General features: G+C 40.1%; 1 protein-coding gene across 1 annotated transcript in view; it reads left to right on the forward strand.

Moving 5' to 3' along the window:
- The window catches only part of Cdk6 (cyclin dependent kinase 6), a 224,013-nt gene that overhangs the window by 177,720 nt on the left and 26,908 nt on the right, over positions 1 to 19,385 (forward strand). The window lies entirely within an intron of this gene.

Genomic DNA, 19,385 nt, shown 5'->3' on the forward strand with positions numbered 1-19,385 from the left:
TTTTTTTTTTTTTTTTGGCATGGGGGATCACACTCAGGACCTTGCACTTTCAAGGCAGGCAGCGACACCACTGAGCTCCAGAGAGTAGATACAATTCTGTGGCTTTGTGGGCATAAAAATGTACAACCAGAGAATTTCATAGTAAACAGAGTTGTCTTAAATGTTTGACAGCAGTGGAATGTACCAGATACACAGGATTCCATTACTTTGTGTACAAGAGGGACCTCCAAACATCCATGTTAAGAATGGGATGCCCTGGTTGAAAGTCCTAACAAGAAACTTGATGGGATTGTCCAGACCCCAACACCCACCTCTTCCCACAGCTCTCAGGAGGGGGAACCTCAGCAGGCCTCTCGTGTTGGTACTGGCCACTAATGACCCAAAGGAATGTAGTTGGGCTAGGGTATTTTTCACAACGGCATCTGGATGAGGCTTAAAAGCAAATAATTTCATTATGAATTATTAGTCCTTATTATGAGAATAGCCCTGTAATTGGACTTGAGAAATTCCCTTGAAAAGCCTGAAGCAAGAGTACACCATCAGATTTAAAAGTTTAATTAAATATGACTAAAGTTATGTTTCATTTTGGCCCACCTATGACTAAAAAGAAATAGCCTCTGAAGATCTTCAACAAAAATAGCGAAGAGCAGGTCAAAGTGAAAAACTAAGGATGAGATAGAAAGGGAGCTGAATGAGATAAGGAAATAGCATAAAAACAAAGTAAGAGTAGCCAAATTAATCTCCTTAGGAGGCAGGGAGCAAAAGCAAAACTGACGTTTAGGAGAACTGAGGAAGAGATGCAGAAGGCAAAACGATTGCTTTCAGGCGGGTGATTTGTTCCTTCTGATAATATTCCTGGGATTTTCTGTTTTCTTTAACACTGGCTTTCCCTGTTTGAAGATGATTGAAACTAAGACCAAAATGAAATTAATCAAAATGCTCAATGCAATTGCTTATTGATGTCTTAATACATTATTACATCAAAACAATTTACGGGGGTGCTGAAAAATGAAAGTCTGTGTGCTGCAGTGCGCCCCTCAGAGGAGCGCCAGCCTGTCCTTCATGTTACTGGATGTGTGAGTGTGGTTAACGTTACTATACCCTACCTGTTGTTACTAGAATGCTTCTGTACCCTTCAGCCCAGAGGATCACAACTCCTCACTTTCTCAGGAAGCCCGCAGGACCTTCCTATCAGCTGGTGTACTAGGGTTCTCCAGAGCCCTGAATTCTTCTGTTAAAATGTATTTTGTAATATTACCTCATCTCAGGCTACAGAGATGTATCCTGGGAATATTCATTGGTTGTAATCCGTACATTTTCTTAAGTCCCCTGAAGTCATTCTGTTTAGCAGTAGCTTCTTCCAGCCTCAGTTTGAACCGTTGCTGGTCTGGGAAATCCATTATGTTCTTTATAATATCAGAGGCCTTCTATTAGGTCCAACTTCCTGCAGATCTTTATTCTGTTTCCTGGACCTTAAAGGCTCCTGGAAATGAGTAAAACTTAGAATTTGACATCTGCCTGTGAAGTTCTCTTGTGTGTTACGTGGTTGTTCCTTGTTTGCTCTGAGGCAGCTTTAGCTTTATCATTCACTTCAGTTAGCCTTTTGGGCATAGAAGAAAAGCTCACAAGAAAGGTTCCCAAGTACGTCTGCACTTGAATCCCGACAAATGGCGAAAGGGATTTTACAGATGTGATTAAGATTATAAACCCTAAATTATTCTGGATTATCTCAGTGGGCCCAACTAATCATGTGAGCCCCTTAAAAGCAGAAATCTTTCTCAGCCTGGAGGCAGAGGTTATGGGTACAGGGGAAGCAGAGAGATGGAGGGCACGAGTTGAGCTTTCCTGCTCTTGCTGGCCCTGTTCGGGGACTTGAGAGAAGCCTCTAGGAAGTAAGGGCCGCCCTGGCTCACAGTGAACCAGGACAGAGGATGACTTATTATCCATTTTCACAAGAGAAAACACTGAAACTGAAATTGAGCAACTGCCCGATGGCTATGCAGCTGGGTAGCAGGATGAGGATTTAAACCCAGTCAGTCTCTTCCCACCGTATTAACCCCTATGCTCAAATACCTCTGGAATTACAGCATACATTAGCAAACTTGCATGTTACCAGTGAAATTCATAGCACAGAGCAACTCACTATTATCTTCCGGTTGGGGTAAAGCAACCTTCAGAGCTTAGAATCCGTAAGTCTTAATGGTCCCGTGACTTGCAAGTGCAAGGTCCTGAGTTTGATCCCTGGTACCATGGGGGTAAAGAAAATTTGAACAGCTCTGTACCCACTGTCAAAACATTCTCCCCTTTGGATAATTTCTTCCTCTCACCAGTTTGTTACTGTACACAGTATTGACTTTTTGTAAACAAGTGACTGCAAACACTATACCCACACCCTCAGCACCCCATAAGGCCCCTTTGCTAACACGTCTCATCACTCTTTTCCTTCCATACATTTTTGTATATATTTGTGTTTCCACCCCAAACTCCCAATCTGTTTGTTTAGTTTTGGTTGGATTCTCAGTGTAGGCTCCCACTGTGTCCTCTTGGTTTAAGAATTGGTGGCTCCTTTCTTTCTTGGACATTTCTCAGCCAGAGTTAGCAAGTTCACAGCTATTTAGTACATTGTGTTCTGCAATGTTTAGTGCTTATTCCACTGTGTCCTGTTGGGTTTCTTCTTGTTGCCATTATTGGGTGTGTTGGTTTATTAATTAAGTTCCTGTTGCAAATAATTACCACAAATTTAGCAGCTCAAAAAAAAAATACCTATGTGCCATTACCATCATCTCATTGTTTTGTAGGTCAAATGTCCGTGTGTGCTATGGCTCAGCTGGTTTTTTGCACAAAGCTGAGATTGAGGTGTCAGCAGAGCTGTGTTTCGTTCTTGACATTCTGGTAGTAAATCTGCTTCTGATCTCACTGAGGTTGTTGGCCAAATTCAGTTCCGTGTGGGGGACTGGGATCCCTGTTTTCTTGCACTTATTTGCCTTCTGTTTCTGTATTGATATGTGGTGCATTTCTTCCCAAACGCATTTGACCATGAAATTTTTTCCATGATATACCTCGAAATTTCCTGCAAGTGTTCTACATGTCTAGCTTGGGAAACAACTACCCTAGGATAGAGTACATTTTACCAGGATTATTTAACATTTATAAATGAGAGGGCCGGGGGTGTAGCTCAGTGGTGCTGTGCCTGCTTGGCAAGCACAAGGTCCTGAGTTCAAGCCTCAGTACTCAGTATATTCAAATAAAAATATATGAAGTTTATTCTGAATTGTAGTTGTAGTAAAGATTTTACGGTTACAATGAAGTGTTTTCCTTGTTTTGTAAGATTTTAAGTGGCCCTGGGCCAGGGATTTAGCTCACTGGTTCCACCACCTACCTTGCAAGCGCAAGGTCCCAAATTCGATCCCTGGTACCCCCCAAAAAAAGATTTTAAATGGCCCTTTTTAGGTCATGTTAATGACTTTTCCCAATAGTCCTCTAACAAAAACACTGAGATCATGTTGTAGGAGGGCATTATCCACCATGTGGCAAAGACCAAGTCTTCAAATATATATTCAGTTGAACAGTCTAGGTCTGTCATTTGTAAATTGAGTGTTTTTTAAAATAGGACAATTTGTATCTTCCACCAGGAAATATTAAGATGGTAAATTACAGAAAGCAATACAGCATCCTCTGTGTGAAGAAATCCCTTTCTTGTTTCCTAAGCTTACCTCTTACATGTTAGGGATTGGCCTGTGATTTGCCATTCAAGGTTGGTGAAAACAACCATGCTTACTCTTCCTGATTTTTTTTTTCTTTTATTGAGTTTATTGGTACATTTTAGGTATACAGTACAGTTACATTCATTATTGGGATCTTGTACCTTTACATGACAGGTCTTGGTTCTCATTTTTTCCCCTTGTCCCTGCCCTCCCTTCACCCCTCCTCCCCTCCCCATTTATAAACACTTTATTTCCATTTTTTCATTTTCTCATACTTTTCCCTTATTACCTTTCCCCTACCCTTCCCACTTTCCCTACACCTTTAGCCCTTTTCTTCCCATTTCACAATGTCAGTTATCTTACTCTTCCTGATTTTTATAGATTTGAGCTTTATGCATCCCCACCCTTGGTCTTTATCTTTCTGAACTAAAAAAGTCTACATTTTTTTGGACTGTCAGTTGACTGATGTCAAGAACTGTGAAGGATGTGAAAATTTCCCTAAATACAAACTAACGAATTAGTCTGCCCCAGTTTATGAATACTGGCACAAGCACCAGGACTTTTAAGTTCGAGACAGAGCACAGATTTTTACTCACAGCAGTAGCAGTCACTACACTATCAGCATTTACGCCGGATCCCCACTTCCCATGGGAGGATGAGTCAGCCAGGTATCACTTGCAGGTGATGCAGAAGAGAAACCCCAAGATCAGCCTGGACTATTTTATAATGGGAGGTAAGCCAGCCTTTGGTGGGGCCGAGCAGATGACATTATGTTAAATAAACAAGCTTGCTTGTGTTCGGAAGAGAAACACTAGCCTCTAAAGCTATTTGCCTAGAAATCTAGTCAAGAACAAATGCAGTCAGTGCCTTGACTTCCAAGTTGCATAGAAACACAAAGGGGATGCAGAATTGTCTCCCAAAAGGTAACAGTGTTGCCCCCACCGATCCCTACTTCATGATTCCTTCCTCTGAAAGAGTTCTAGTTTCATTATGTACATCTAAATTCTGTGGACGTTCCTGAAGCACTTAGGTGAATGTAAAGCTAATGCTTTTATTTCTTCTCCTATAATTTAAATTCCACAGTACCTTTACTTTGTTTGCATGAATACCTCAGGGGCATAGAACTGTACTTGGCACACAGCGTTCGGTAAAGATTTGTCAAATGAGTAGGTGAATTTCCTGTCTTCTTACTGGAATTCGTAAGTTATTGGCTTTGCCATACAGTCGCAACAGAGATAGCAATGTCTTGGAGAAGTTCCCTCCAGGGTTCCAGGAGTCATCTGCCTCGAACTTCCCAGCTCCACTTCTGGCTGCGCCAGCCCATCCTGCAAATCTCATCATATATATGATTTTCTCAACAAGGCCTTCCTTGACCCAGAACAAAATTGGTATCCTCTTGTGGCTCACTCTCATAGCATCTTGTTTGTTTTGTTTTGTTTGGGGGGTTTTGTTTCTGTTTTTGTTTTTTGTTTGTTTTTTCATAGCTCTTACCACAGCTTAAGTATAGCTCTTTACCATAGCTTAAGCATATATTTTAGGGTTCTCTGGTTTAAAACCTATTTGTCTCATCAGTCATGAGGTTATGAGCCCTGCCATCTCTATTTTTGCTCAGTGTCACCTAGTGCCCAACAGAGCATGGAGTAAAATGGCCAGCAAGTAAGTAAGTCATGAATGAATGGCTATCCTGTAGCCTATAGTTCAGAGCCTCTCATTCTATGAGTATGTTTGGCATAGAATGGGCCAAAGGTTTTATTTCATTCTTGCCTTTCTCAATCCAATGTTGCCCTGTTTCCTCCCTAGTTGTACAGTCTAAGAATTTTTCTTGAGTGGAATTTAATCATTTCTGTTTTATATTCTAATATTTTAATTTCACTATCTTGCATATTTTTACTCCCCTGAATGATGTAAACATTTTAAATCAATACTAGATCTAGCACCATTCCTTAAGGTAATTCTAATGTTGATATGTAATATAGTCAACCAACTTATATCATAAGGAAATGAAACTTACTACACCAGAAGTACTGTGGGGTTCGTCTTTCAGCTAATGAGTGGACAAGATTTTCAACTGTTTTAGATTATTCCAAGTGCTGTGGAAAATAGCAAAGAAGTGAAAGACCAAAGCTTCAAACTGTTATAAACCATATGAACAAATAAGTGAAATATGCATGATGTAGTAGCATATACTATTTAGCAAGCAGAATTAGACCATGCATATGTAAGTGCTAAGCTATGTGGTACAGATTTTTTAAACTCTAAGAGCTTAGAAAAGTTAAATATTACCTTGAACTGTACTTAAATAATAGGAGCTACATGAAGTTAATTCTGAGGTGGATTTTAGAGATATTTCTTTGTATATTTAACAAGAAGAAACTAGAGAAATAGCATGTTCTTCAGAAAGCAATACCCAGCCAGGATGAAAGGTGTATGTTGGGAAATAATATCTTCTAGTCTATAAGAACTGCAGTCTCTGTGACTCCTTTTCCATTCAGTTAAAGAGGAGAGAGAAAGGAAGCCACACCTTCTGGCAAATACAGCTGGGGTGAGGGAAGCCAAAGATAGATCCCTGTTAAGGAGTCTTCGTGAAGTAAATAAACTCTGAAGGGAAGACTTGGAAGGTCATCCAGTGTACTCATAAATTCCAGCTATTAGCAAAGATAAAAGGGAAGTGAAAGGCATGAGGAACAATAGGAAGGAGTGTTCCCCAGTCCCCCAACTGCCTGTTTACAGCAGAGCAGGAGCAGCAGGGCTTCCCAGATGGCACAGCCAAAGTTAGAATGAAGCTTCCTGGCCCTAAGACCTCTGTAGGAAATCCTGTTTGTGACAGTGGATTCACTGTGAAGTAATCAGGCGCCCTCCCAGTGCTCTAGAAGCACGCTTCTGGACTGAGCCCTGCTTTCTAATGCTGAGTTTCAAATCATATTATCAAGTGCACTCAGCAGGATAGAAATTGCATATCAGGTGAAGCTTGGGTCAGACCTTATTTTGCAATCATTTACGTACCTTTCTTGTGCCTCTGAAATCTGGTAACACAGAAGCTTAAAAACAAGATAAGCATCTTCTTTTTTCCTGTATGGGTATTTTAGGGAATGGTGTTTTTGGTGGCCCTTAAAAACCAGGAAAGGGCAAAGAACTGTGAAGCCATTACTTTGGCCTCACATTACTTCATTTCAGGAATTATCCTGACAGCCTGGGAACCACAAATTTGGTTTGAAATTGAAGAGAGCTAAATGAAACATCATGGAATCCAAACCAAGATAACCAGAAATTTTATCCTGAGAGTCACAGTTATACCCACACATGGGGTCATACCTTCTGCCACTCTGGCACTTTCTGGACATGGGGATGGACGGTTTACTTTCCATGCCAGTCCTCATGAAATAGATTTGTCTTCCCTCACAGACAGGTGACCAGGCTGTTACACAGAAAGGGATTTCCCTGGCTGCCGGCCCCTTGCACATGCAACGCTGTGGCAGCACAGTACCAGACCCCAAATCTGAGCCTGAGGCTTTCCAGGCTGTAGACCTGCACTGGCAGCCTGGGATCATGACGGTTCGCTCAGGTGGTGTGGAGTTCCACTGGCAGTTAGTATGGAAGGACAGGCTGATCTGTGTCACTTCTGTGTGACAGGAGAAATCTCTAAGGGATGTGTGAAACAATTAGATGCCTGCTCCAATAATGAGAAAACAAACTCTCCTCTCTTCAGCGTAGACTAGGCCTTGGGGAAAGAACGTTGGCCTTTCCAGACTGTACTCATTACTTAATGTGTCCTTCTGCACTTATTACATGAATTAGGAGTGGATTTCACAAGCCTTCTTCCTATGAGATTAGCTTAGTAACATTATGGTTAATTGTTCAATAGTTAGAAGAAATATAGGAAAAAACAGATTTCTGGGAGATTGGAAGTAGAGGATCTTAAATTGTCAGATTGCTCTATGAAGATATTACACAACCATTCTATTACTGCCGTTGAACAGAAAATACAATCATCATTTAAGTTCTCTAAAGATCAGAAACATTCCCTTGTTAGCATAATATGGCCACTGACTCCCAACACCATTTATCCTCAGGGATCTCCTATTCTCCCAGAGAAAATGCAGTCTGATTATAGCAAAGAGGGACCCCAGTTTTCCCATGCTACTGTTTTCCATGGGCTCTCAGTATCTTTATTTGTGAGATAGTAAAATAACCATTTTCAGAAATGTGAGAAAGGTAGGTCAGGACTCAAGGGTGCTGGCTGAAAGAACTTTTGGGTTTTGGCTTGAGTGCTATATCTGACCATTGCACTGATAGAAAAAAAAAATTGGATCCTATTCTCTGCTTTTGCCCTCCACCCCTCACCCCGTGGGCCTGCATGAATAGCAAATTTGGCTTTGTTTCAGCGAGACCCTTTGGGCCCATTCCCCCCCACATCATCTTTCCTAAAGCTGATATGACAATTCCTCAGGGAAGAAACAAATGGTACATTTGGATGAACTCTGTGAAACACAAAGACCTTTCCTCTTATCCCTGATTCTGATGTGATTTTTCTGTAATTAAAAAAAAAAAAAAAAAAAAAAATGAGACAGTGCTAGACTAAATAGTAAAAATCTCAAGTATACCATATTTGTGATGTTTGGGATAGAGTAAAAGAAAGTAGTAATGATAAAGGACATGGATTGTTAAAATATTAGTTGACCTGCGTACCACACAAGAAGTTGTAAAGCACCCAGGACAAGTATTCAGAGTTTCCAACTACTACCAAGGATGAAAGAAAAATGAAGAGACCTCACCAGGCTTAGCACCTCTGTTTTATCCTTCAGGTTAAAACCTTGTTACAGCCTGTGCTAGATGGATAACAGGGAAAGGTAGGCTTGCTGTTGCTTGCTATGGTCATCTTATTATCTACCCTGTTATGAACTATTTCTTCTCTGCCATGCTGCCTTGCCTTTGAGACAGCTGGCTATGTACTGAAACCACTACAGATTGCGAGGTATAATAAACCTCTCCTCCTTTAACTTGTGGGTGTTGGGTATTTTGTCCCAGCAACAAGAAAGTAACTAAGACAAATGTCATCTCGGAGAAGCCTTTTCTGACCACCGTATTATTCCTCACCAGAGTATTTTCTTCATAGCATTTACCACTCAAGACTTTCTTTCTTCTTAAACTATAAGCCAAGCCCCACAAGGCTAGAACCCATGTCTGTCTTCCCATTTCCATGTTCCCTGCACTCAGCACAGTGAGAAACATGTCTTAGACCCAAAATGAATGACCGAATGAGAGAATGAATGAATGTTCTAACTACTGAACTGCTTTGTGGCAGATTTGCTCTCTGAGTTCTTTGTGGACTCACAGGTTCACGCAAGTCACCTCTTTCCTTTCTCATAATCAACTCAAAGGATGCTGCTTGGTCTCAATGCCAAGCCAGCTGGTGTTGCTTCCATTCATTAATTTTTCTTTTTTAAAAACTTGGAATTGTTTTCGGTCTGTCTCACATTCACTCATAGTTCCACCGTCAGATCTGAAGGGTGCATTGTAGTGAAGTAGGGTAGGACACAGTCATGGAACGTCAAACTCGTTACTGACTACTCCTCAGCCTCAGTTTGAAGTGTAAACTGAGGATATTGTTATATGACTGCTATGAGATGTTAATCTGTGGTTAAATAAAACTGCATGGAAAGCACACTTAGCCTTGTGCTTTGCATTGCTCGTGCTCAGTAAAACTTAGCCACTGTTGTTGTTGTTGTTTATATTGTTAGAGTAACTCATATCATTTTTCTAGAACAGGGAAGAGCGTGGCTTCTTGTCAGAGTTGTGAAAAGAACTCAAAGTCAAAAAGGCCCTGGCCTTGTATTGCTGAAATTCTAGGTAGCACTTCCAGCCTAGGTCACAGCAGACTGGGTGGCATAGCCAGATGACGCAGCAGCAAAGTAGTGACTCATCTGCGTGGACAGAGAGGAGTTGGGGACCATGCCTGCTCCTTCTTCATTTCCATAGCACCTCGCAGAGTCTAGAGTGCCGTCCCCAGGGCCCTCATAGAGTCTTGTTCTGAGCCACAGGAAGAAGTACCTCACACCAGCTCATAGGGAAACTCCAAACAGTCAGCAGAAAGAAATTCAGTCACAAATGAAAATCACTGTGTCTCACCATTCTTCCAGGCAGTGTTCAGAGGGAGAAAAACAAGGAGACATTTGACTATGAGACATAAATTGACTAGAACATACTGAAACATTTTCCTCTCGTCTCTCAGGTTATGGGGCTGGATCACTGGTTTCAGTCCAAAAAAGAGTGATGACTTGTGCATCTAAGGATGTCTCTGGGCACGGCTGCCTTTTACATTGCCTTGTAAGGCAGGGGCTCCCCTCTCCTTTCTAAAGTAGAACCCAAAAGGAACCCATTTATCTTACTACAGTATTGCTTTTTTTTTTTTTTTTTTTTTTTTTTTTTTTTTTTTTTGGTGTCAGGGATTGAACTCAGATCCTTGCACCTGCAAGGCAGGCAGCATTAATACAGTATTTCTAAACTATGTAGGATCAGCAGTCTCTACTTTTGAAAAAATAATCCTAAATAAAATGCATATCTTATAAAGATCACTACATTGTATGTAAGATTATTCTTTAAATTGAATGCATTTTGTTATTTCATGTAACAAAGGTAATACATGGTTATAATAATAATAATAGAACATTTTAAAAATAAAAGTAAAAGAGTAGAAGATAAGCCTGAAGCATTCTGTTATACCAGAATGTAAGTAAATGCTCAAAAAATAATGGGAACATTTCAGAAAGGCACAGAATTTAGCTTGAAGGAGTCAGTGGACAAATACAAGACATTTTGACCCTCTAAATACATAACTCTAGTACAGGATCAAAACTGACTGAATAATTTAAAAATCTACAGGTCTATGCTGGTATAAAGGAACAGGAGAGGAAGCGGGTGAAGGGAGGGCTGGGACAAGGGGAAAAAATGAAAACCAAGACCTGTCATGTAAAGGTACAAGATCCCAATGATGAATGTAACTGTACTGTGTACCTAGAATGTACCCATAAACTCAGTGAGAGAAAAAAGAAAAAAAAACAAACAGGAAACCGGAGAGGAGAGATAGTTCTTATAGCACAATGGCAACTATAACATATAATAGAAAGGATGATGCAAGTTATCAATGGATGCTAAAACTAGGAAGTGAAAAGTTTTACTACACACCAGGAGATTTACATAGTCTCAAAACAGCTCTCCACAAAAGGAGAAATGAAAAGAAAGATAAATTATAAGCCAGTGACCACGAGATGATCAATATTAGTTGTTCCATGGCTTGTTAGGAACAGGCTGCACAGCAGGAGGTGGGCGGCTGGCGGGCCGAAGAAGCTCTGTCTGTGTCTCCAGCTGCTCCGCGTGGCTGGCATTACCACCTGAGCGCCGCCTCCCGTCAGATCAGCAGGGAGTTAGATTCCCTCAGGAGCGCACACCCAGCGGTGCAGTACTCATCAGGGCATCTAGGTTGTGGCTCCTTTTAATCATCCCAAAACCACCAATCCCCATCCATGGAATCAACTTCCACAAAATAAATCCCCGGTGCCAAAAAGGTTGGGGACCACTGATTTCAGTGGGTATCTTGCAGCTGTTTTTCCTAGGCATTGTACCTTTTTAATCTTCCTATAAAATGAGATTGTGCTTTTTGTAACATACTTTTCTTACATAGAAATAAATTATTATTTTATATATTTTATGTACATATTCTCTGGTACATGATAGGCATATAGTAAAATATTTGTTGAATGGATAAAATTTGCAAGATTTCTTTAAGCAAGCTGTGATGCCTATTTTTTGTAACCAGAGTTTTCTCCATTCTTATGATTATTCCCTTGGAACTAACTCCTAGAAGTGGAATAGTGAAGTAAAGAATATTTAAAAGTCTTTAATCCATGGAATCGAATGGCTTTCCTGAAAGATTCTTCTACCTAACTTTCCTACCACGGGTGTGTAAAATGCATACCATTAAGTAAATTTTTAAGGCCAAACATTGAGATTAGTGTGTGTGAAATAACCCAAAGTGGGACCCAGCAGTCATCAGTGAGAAAATAACAGTAACTGGGTATATCAGTTAGCTTTCCTGTCACTGAAATATGTCCCTGACGCCCTGTAACTTAAAGGAAAACATATTTAATTTAGCCTGGGGTTGTAAGAGAGTCATCCGTGGTCCCATAGGTTCCAAGGAAGACGCATCATGACGGACAGTGTGCTAAAACAAAGCTGCTTAGTTCTTGGAGCAGGGAGGCTCAGAACAGGAGAACAGTGCCCAGGAGGAGCAGGTGAGGGATCATGTCAGTCCCCAAGATCACGCCTCCACAGCCCACCTGAACCTGCCTGTAACGTGCTGTACTAATCTGTTAGGTGTTTCTTAACCCAGTGAAGCTGACGTTCCAGGATTAATGGTCACAATGAGGCAGGGCTACGTGCCTGTAGTGCAGCACTTGGGTAGCCGAGGCCCAGGAATTCAAGAGCAGCCTGGCAACACAAGGAGACCCCCCTCCCCTCTCAGAAAGGAAAGAAGAGTCTCTGAATTCCTTTTCATTCTGAAGGTTAGATTCTGTCAGGACCCAAAGCTGGGGATCATTAACAGTTTCCCAAAGCCTGAACTCTCCTATGTAGTTGGAACAGGGTATATTTTGTGAGTGCAGAAACAACCAGGTTGGAATGGAATCTGATTTAATTAGCCAGTCAGACATCGTATCATATACTATCAGACCATCATCCTCTTTTGGTATCTCTTGAGAGTTTCTTCTGCCAGCTGCCCGAGGGCTAGAACCTCTTAGGTCAGTGGTAACAACCCTATGGCACACATGTTACTGTGTTTTTCTTTTAAGGCAAAATATGTTAATGTATGAGCTATTTTTTCTAAAGTAAAACTTCAGTGTTGACACTTTGCAATAAATAAGTAGATTTCGGGTTGCAGTTTGGGTGCTCAGCCTCTAAAAGGTTCACCATCACTGTCCTGTGTCAAAGTAAATAATGAAAAGAAAAGCCTGGCCCCTGTGTGTGATAGTTTAGCGCTCAGCACCACTGTCACCAAGCCTGTTTCCAAGAGGCCTCCTTCCATTTGGACTTTGATGCGGCTTCTTAACTCACATGACCACCAGCATCCAGTGCAGTTTCCCAAGGCGGACAGGGCAGAGTACAGGCTCCACACATTCCTTGGGCAGCTGAGCACAGTGTCCTTCTACACCAGCGGGCGCCATGGTGGCTCTTAACAGCTGACCTAAGCCTCTAACCAGCTGGCTCAGGGAGTGTCTTATCTCCTGGTCCTCTCCTTATTCCGATCATTACGGAGAACCAAGGAAAGGATACAGGAGACGAGCCATCAATAAAACTGTACCATGCTTTGGAGGTGCTTGTATTTTCTTTTGTCTTTTAGTGGAGAGCACGTTCTTAAGTGATGACAGTTGGGCTGATTGAGAGCCGTTAGTCAAATCCAGTAACAGTTTTAATCTGTGGTTGGAAATGACTGTTATAGTAAGTGCCAGGCTATTCAGTTGTGGTTTTTCTTCCAGCTCCCAATCATGCCAGGCTTCCAGCAGGAGAAATAGAGGCTGTGGTAAAAGAAACCGTTGATAAACGAAAGAAACCAGAAACTGTCACTGCCCATAACAACAACAATAAAAAAAAAAATTACAGAGAAGGAGGGGAGACAAAGGAAATTGTACCATGCGGTTTAAGCCTCATGGTCTGGTGTGATCATGTGGCATGAGGCTGGCATGGAGGCGGTGCCCCAGGCAGTGACTCCAGTTTTCCAGGGAGAACAGGAAGACATTAAGCAATAAACCATGCTCTCCAGTAATGTTGCTGGGAAAGAAAGCTTTGCTTGAAGGAAGCAAGTGACTGGGGTTTAATTAGATTGCTTTTGTCAGTTTCCTGACATTGCTCTCAGACCACTGATAACACCAAGGAACCTAGGGTTCTGATCGCCCAAGTTGTGTCAGAAGCGCTTCCCATAGCTCTCTACTGAACTTGCCAGAGCCGCTGTTCAGTAACGCTGCTGCTGTTCACCATTATCAAGAAATGCATGTTGTAACTGAGAAGTACTTAGCAAGAGTCAGCCTTCTGCTTACTTTCTTTATTTCAAGAACTTTAAGCGGGCAGCTCTCCATGTGTGCTGACCAGAGCTCCAAGGTGTTTTTTGGTTTTTTAATACTTCAAGGAGAAAAAACTCAGCAAAGCTGTATTCACTGAACTGAAAAATGAAATGGATCTGTATAGGAGCAGAAAATAGAAGTTCTGGGGTAACAGCAAGGACAGTCTGAATACAGTTTATCTGAAGCAGTTCATCACCACCCAACAAGAAAGTAGACATTTTCCCTCCCAGCTGTTCTCCCACACTTCAGTGTTCCTAAGATGACTTTTTTTTCACATTTGATTGTAACCAAAATCAGGATGTAAATTGCAATCAATGGGTGTTGTCTGAAATCGGACCAAATATGGTGGTTCTGCTGGGAGAACAAAAGTTGCTGTTTTTCATTAGTGTGGATAGGCTGGTTAACTCGGGGGTCAAAAGACATTTTCAAGCACATAATTTAATTTGCAGGCATATTTTAATTTAGTATGCAGTGATGTACGTTTGAGGGCACATTCATTTAGTATGAGTGATGTACCTTTGAGCAGTGCTGGAATAGACTAAGGTAACTAAAGTTCAGAGTTAATGACGCCCTCACAGGTCTCAGCAGTCAGGGGCAGAGCAGAGCTGGGGCTCCTTCCTGGCCTGGAGGGTGGACACAGTGTGTTCTCCGGCTGCCTGTTAGAGAAGCATCCTTCTCTCTGGGCATTGGCAGAACTCCCAAGCAAGTAGGTAAAGGTATCAGAAAGTTCAGCCTCAGCCTCAGATGAGGGGGTCGGTGAGATGGGAGACGGTAAAACTGGTACTGGGGTTGGTGGGGTGCCATTGTGCACTTCCTCAGCCTGCATGCTCCCTGCAGCAAGGCCCCCCACATCCAGCAAATGCCAGGTTCATCTTGTGCAGTAAATCATTTATTTCATTTATTTAGAAACAGTATTGGTGCTCATAAAATAAGGCCAAATATATACTAAAAGTCTGTGTTTATATATTTTGGAAACTGAAAACACAGTGGTTCAATTGCCATATAGTAAAAATTAAAATGTCTTTTAGACTTTTAGCATGTAAAATCACAGAAATTAAAAGTATGCATTAGTTATGTACTAAAATTACACAGTCTGAAAGTGCATTTTATGAATACCACAGTGTTTATTAACAAATTATATACCACATACTATTTATAATATATAAGTACTTTTACCCAAAATGCTTTGTAAGATGTAAAGAGTTCTGATTAATTGAAATGAATGAACAGTGCAAACTTTCCAATTTTAATTTACCTCAAGGCTTTCTTTCCCATAAAATACATAATCACCTGTGTGAATATCACTGGATGTGCTCTCCAGTGTTTGATATTTGATCTTCACTTAACCTCTCTAAGCCTTAGTTCCTCTCTTTAAATTGGAAACGATAGTTACCTAGCAAAGTGTTGTTAGAATTATTTGAGACTCTATACATAAAACGAGCAAAACAGCCCCTGCACCGGGGGTATCAAATCTATGGCACACATTTTTCTTTCAAGACAGAAGGTGTTTATGTGTAAGTTGTTTTGTTTTTTTCTAAACTAAAACCTCAGTATTCAGGTTTAATTGCAGTGTTGGCACTTTGCAATAAATAAGTCAGTTCTGGGTTGTATTTTGGGCACTCTGAAAGGTTCTCCAACACTGTCCTGTACCATAATAAGCACTTGATAACATACCTGTTATTAGCTGTTGATGTTGAAGAAATTACCTTCCTATTCAATACTTGTTTAGGTTGCACTGCTTTTTATCTGTATAATTTTTTTAAAACAATGACATCAAGGTTAAGGATTCTTCTATACTTCTTCAAAATTTCTTTCAGGATTTGAATCTAGCCAAAGGTGGTCAGAAGAGACTGGGGGTGTGACTCAGAGGTAGCATTTGGTTAGATCCCAATACCACCCAAAAAAAAAATTATCAGAAGTTCCTTCATAAGTTGAAAGAATATAATTTGTTTTTCAAAGAAAACATGTCCCTCAGTTACAATTTCAAGACATCCAAGGACGTTCAAGAAGTCCTACTGGCTACTAAGTAAACTTTATATTGGAAGTAGACATTCTTTTGCTTAATTTTGAAAATCTAATGAAATTGTTTTTTAGGTTGACAGGGAGTTATTGACTAAAATATTCAGTTGCTATTTAAATCTTCAATTTTGTTAGAGGCCTATGAAGCCTCATGCAACCTGGCAGCCCACTGTGGCCATATAGTTACTCTCGAAGCTTTCTCTTGTGTTTGGTTCAGCAGCACAAATACCAAGCTATCTTAATATCTGCATATTTATCTTTTTCTAAAACTCTAAGTTTAGAGAAGGCAACATATAATCACATTTAACTTTTTATTTTTGATGATTTTTATTATAGTTTTCATATCAAAAAGTGTCATCTTAGCAAAGTTTTGAAAACTTTGATTTAGAAAATTAAAAAATGAAAATTACCTTAATCCACAGGAAAATATATATCTTAACATTTTCATTATGTTCTTTTCCAGTCTTTTACATGTATTTATACATAATTATATTTTATATTATACAAACATTTATTATATATGTCCAGTCTTTTGGATTTTTAACCAAAATGTAAGTATTACTATATACAAGGTTTTGAGTTTTTAACTGAATAAAAACTTATCCAGTTATATATTTTTCTGTTGTAAAATCAAAAATATGGCAGAGTCGTTCCTCTCCTCAGAATGTGTAATACAGATGGATCATAAATATAATTATATACCCTTAGCTTCCTCATTCTTACAAATTATTTTTTCCTGAGGCCAAAGACTGACATGACTTAGAACACATTTTAAATGCGTTGTTGCAATTAAATATTTGATTTTTAAAAAGAATCAGTAAGAAGTCATGACATACAGCATAGATTCCAGCTCCTGCACTTAACCACATGCATAACTGTGTCTTTAGTTACAAACTTTCCTGAGCCTTGGACTTCTCACCTGAGGATAATAATGCCTATGTTTCGGGGATGTTTATAAGGAGTAGAAAAACAAGTATTGCCCCTAGTTTCATCGCATTTGGCTAGGCCGAATCATCCGGCAGTATTAGAAATTGGGAAGTACAAATTCACAGAAGTATTACCACTTGTGAAGAAACACAAATATGAACGTTCAGACTCACTTATACCATGAGGTACACACAAGTTATTAGTGCATTGAGAGAGAGGGAGAGTATTCCATTGACTACTGTATTCATAGCCTCCAGAGCAGTATCCCACAGTCAGTAAGTAGTCTCTGAAGAAATAGGTGAATCAACAAGCAAGTAAACAGTTATCAGAACTCCAGCTAGTCCTTTAAGGACCTTGATTCCTTAATCAGTTATATAAAGGACCACATTCAGGAACACAAGTGAAGGAGCAGAGCGGGATGTTGTAACTAAGGAGCTTTACTGCCGTGGGCATAAAATAAGAAAATGTGCTTTCCCTTAGTTCTGTCATGTTCCGAACTGTAACATCTTTAAACTTCTCTGGTGACTTTGTAAATAACTCAGCAGTGCATCATGGGTAAATCAAATCTAGGTATTTTGATTCACAAACAGAACCAAAACAACAGCACTGAATTGTCCTTGCATGTTTAGTCATAATAAAACAGGGGAAAGAAACAGAGAGGGGGAAGAAGGGAACGCAGTATTCAGCAGAAGTGAACGACTGAATGAGCATTCGTTACACTTACTACTTGATTGGTAGTGTTGCTTTTATTGAGCAGGCTCATCTTACTCCACGACAGTACTAACTGCTTCATCACATGGTTTATTATTTTTGTATTATTTTCATCTGTGATACAACATGGGACAGAAGCCGAGCTGCATGGTTTTCACAGATGAGCAGAGAGTAAGCGGCCTGCTGTGGGTGATTTGTTAATCAGTTACAAATCTAGTGTGAAGAACTGGGTATTCTTTCTGCTGGTCAACGCTCCTTTCTATTACAGGTGGTAAGTGTTTGTATCTTATTCCATAGAAGTCTCCAGAGCAGACACAGCCCTAGAAATAACAATTAACCTGACAGGTTCATCTGCCAGAATGACCAATTTCATGTGTTTTAGGGAACTAGGATTAATCTTTTTTTTTTCCCAAAGGGAAGTAGCAATAAATCAGGCACCAAAAATAGTGCCTTGTCTGCTAAATTCTGCTTAGTAGGTGGTTTCCCAAGGATGATCCAATGCAATGAGTCATCACTCTGAGCACTTCTTAGTTCATGATTTCTCTGTTTTACTAACCCTGGTGCTTTTGGTAGCATGTTTTTTAAACCGTTAGAGCCCTCCTGGGGGATTCAGAGTTTCTAATTATGAATATAAAACAAGACTTTACTTCATCTCCTGTGCCCCTTTACCTTTTTCTTCCCTTTTTTTTTTTTGGAGACAGGGTCTATTATGTAGTTGAGACTGACCTGGAACTCACTGTGTAGCCTAGGCTGGTCTCGAACTCACAGCCATCCTCCTGCCTCAGCCTCCCGAGTGCTGGGATTGAAGGCGTGTGCCACTACACCCAGCTCATTTTTCAGACCTAAGATAATCCATGGTTCAGGAAAACAGTCAGGATTGTGACCTCAGATAGAAGCACCACAGTTAAGTTTGTCTAGGGTTGGTAGCAACTCCTCTCATTCCCAGCATAAAAATTAAAAATGTATACTAGTGGGCCAGGGGATTAAGCCCAGTGGTTCCTGCGCCGGCCTCACAACCCAGAATTCAATCCCTGGTGGCATTAAAAAAAAAATTAGACTAGTATAAACAAAAGTGTGGGATCTATATCTAAAAAGCTATCACACTTTTGATTGAGAGATATACAGATATGCTTATAGAGTCATAGAGAATATTTGAATATTTTTTAAACTCCATTTTCCTGAATGAAAAGATTGTCTATTGTAAAGGTACAAAATCTTTTCAATTCTGTTTTTAGGTTTTTGTAACTTATGCAAAATGCCAGTGGGATTTTTTTCTGGGGGGTACTGGGGATCAAACTTGGGTCCTTGTGCTTGCAAGGCAGGTGGCGAAACCGCTGAGCTAAATCCCTGGCCCAGTGGGAGTTTTAAAATACATTTGGAAAAGTTAAATTAGTGAAAATAAGCTAAGAATTTCTCTCCCACAGAAAGAGAATTATGAAGGAAAATTTGTTTGCAAATGCAAAATATCATGTAGCTATAGTAATAAAAACAGTGTGAAACCAAGCAAAGAAGTGATAGATATTGGTGGAATATAACAGAGGGACAGAATGGAGACCCCAGTATAGGACAAGATGTCATTTATCATAAATTACAAACCTAGGAGGACAGAATGATTTGTTCAACAAATGGTGTGAAGTAACTGATCAACTTCTTGGGAGCGGGAAGCAATCTGATTAGATTCTTAGTATTTCTTATCATAGGACATGGCAGATGGCTTAAAGAATTAAATATTAAAATGGAATCATAAGAGAATAAAGAAACTATAGGAAATATTTATGACCCTAGTAAGGAGATAGACTTTCAGAGCATTAGTCACAAACAGATACATTGATATATGTAAAAATTAAAAACATTTGTTCATCATGAATATAACTGTACTGTCTACCTAGAATGTACCAATAAATTAAATTAAAAA

The sequence above is a fragment of the Fukomys damarensis genome, unplaced genomic scaffold (assembly GCF_012274545.1).
Source record: "Fukomys damarensis isolate Sample0158 unplaced genomic scaffold, DMR_v1.0_HiC HiC_scaffold_4, whole genome shotgun sequence".
Taxonomy (NCBI): domain Eukaryota; kingdom Metazoa; phylum Chordata; class Mammalia; order Rodentia; family Bathyergidae; genus Fukomys; species Fukomys damarensis.